The 2,500-nt window shown below is 37.2% G+C and overlaps 1 protein-coding gene across 1 annotated transcript in view; it reads left to right on the top strand.

Annotated features, from left to right (window-relative positions):
* The window catches only part of LOC113825815 (uncharacterized), a 441,032-nt gene that overhangs the window by 402,896 nt on the left and 35,636 nt on the right, over positions 1–2,500 (top strand). The window lies entirely within an intron of this gene.

Raw genomic sequence — 2,500 nt, 5'->3', positions numbered from 1 at the left:
AAAACAGACGCTTTATGCACGAAATTGAATTTGACTTTTAATACACTGTTATCTGTAACTCCGTTCTGTGAAAAATGTACATGATTTTACCGACGGAATATGTCATATTGTCTGAGGAAGAGTGGAATCTGATTCAAAATGTCACCACTAATGGATTTTGATCATTGCAGCTGTTCTGTATGTGTGTGTGAGAGAGAGAGAGAGAGAGAGAAGAGAGAGAGAGAGAGAGAGAGAGAGAGAGAGAGAGAGAGAGAGAGAGAGAGAGAGAGAGAGAGAGAGAGAGAGAGAGAGGGAGAGTGGCTCTGTGCCTGTGTTCGTGAGGGGGGGGGTCTGAATCGAAGAAATCTTTCGAAAACAGAGAGAGAAAGAAATATTTACATAAACTTTTCTCTCAATAACATCCTAATGTTACAAAATGAAGAATCTTATGGAGGCTGCCTAGTTTACAGAGAACATTTGTCTAGAGCAATATCTGTGTTTATTCTTATCATGCCGAGACTGTGTTGGAAATATAACGTAAATAAATTAGGGAAGCCAAAACTTTTTGGATGTGACAAACTTTTAAATTATCGGTAATGCTCGGAAATAAAGTCGGAATTGGATTTCAGAGGAGAAAATCAATAATTGCTCAGACTTCAAAGGGGGTAAATGCAATAGGTTGATACAGGAAACATGTTTCTTACATCTCACACGCAGACACAGACACACACAAACACACATAAACGCTCAAACACACACGCACACACACATACACGCACGAAAAACAACACCCAAACAAATACACATACAAACACCTTAAGAAATGTACAAAACACACACATACACACACACACACACTCGCACATACACACACACACACAAATACACACGCACAGATTTAAAAAACGAAAAAAAAACAAATACGCACACACAAACACACAAACAAATGCACACAAAACAAACACGCACCCACACACAATCACACAGATACCGACCAGTTATGGACGATTGGTGGTTAACACGGCAAAGAGGGTGGCAGTAGTGGTAGATCTGCTTAGCTCTGGTTTCGTATTCAAATGGAGTCACTTAATTGGTCACGTTAAATCTGTTAAAACTTTTAAATCAGTATAGTTAAAAGGGTGAATGTGGAGGTGGGAGCACTATCTAACTGCTGGGAAGGAGGGTTTACTAATCTATAGGCCTGTCATGATAGACTCACCTTTGGGCTCAACAATGCAGTACAGAAGCTATCGTGAGGTTGTTAACGTGAGGTTGTTCCCGACAGTTTGAAGTGAACAAGTAAATTACATTCGCACATCAATTTTACTTTGAATTTTACTTTAAAAGCATACGCGTTTACTACAACAAAATGATAATATATAAAGGAATAAAATTATTAAGTAAAACAGACTTGTTGGTAGCAATGCATAAGTAATTTGCTTAATTAGTTTATGAAAAGGAAATTAAGACCGCGCAGGAGTATGGATGTTTTACAGATTCAATGTCTTTGTTGACGGTGGTAGATCCAGGTTTGGGTGAGAACGAAGAAAGAAAATCGAGCAGAACTTTATGAAATATTTGTACCAATTATGCAAAGCACTTATTTAGGAATCTAAATCTTTATGAAATCTAGTCCAAACAGAACCATGTCATAAATACAGTTGAATAAGTGTGTTTAGGCTGTTACGTCGAAGGCCCGTGAAACTGCAATCGTTAAAGGTAATTAAAGTATTAAGAAATGACAGTCTATTATTCTGTTTAGTTCCACAGGGAATTTAACGTGGAGAAGTTGCCAATCTAAATATAAGGGTCATTAAAGAGTAAGGAAAATGTCATCCACGTATAAAATAGCTTTGAAATCTTTGTAAATAAAGCTGGATGTAAACAATGAATTGTGAAGATCTGTGTCCAGTGGTTCTTTTGTTCAGGCCAAACAAGCTTAAAAAGTGAAGTGGTATGTTTGTAATGAGAGGGAGAGGGTGAAAGATATATTACGTGAGGGAGGGAGGGAAAGACAGACAGACAAAGACAGAGTGAAAAAGACAGACAGAGAGAGAGGGGTGAGAGATGATTTAATAATTAAATCATTATCAGTAAAGAAAAAAAAAAAAAAAAAACAATGATAACAATGCTCAACTATTCGAGAAATGATAACACTTCTCCACCGGATAATTGTGAACTTAAAAGGAACAAAGCCTTTAGCTCATTTTGTACCTCAAGGTCTTTTAAGTGGTTACTCAATCGTCCTTCCGAAAAAATGGTAAAGATAATAAATAATATAAAAAAGGCGTGAACCTATACACTTGATGAACGAATTTCCAAGTGCATTCTGAATATTCTCAATTCCTCGCTTGGCTGTTCAACGGCACACTGAAACGACCACCTTCACAACAGTAACAACCTGAACAGCAACAATAACGATTGAACGAAAAGTAATAAAACCCGGCATGCATCCCCGTAGAGTTTATACGGTCGCAATAAAGACCAAAAATGTATATTCTTTTTTATCCCAAAATGTCAG

This window comes from Penaeus vannamei, chromosome 33 (genome assembly GCF_042767895.1).
Source record: "Penaeus vannamei isolate JL-2024 chromosome 33, ASM4276789v1, whole genome shotgun sequence".
In the NCBI taxonomy this organism is placed as follows: domain Eukaryota; kingdom Metazoa; phylum Arthropoda; class Malacostraca; order Decapoda; family Penaeidae; genus Penaeus; species Penaeus vannamei.
Note: the sequence above shows the minus strand (reverse complement) of the source record. Positions and strands in the feature narration are given on the sequence as shown.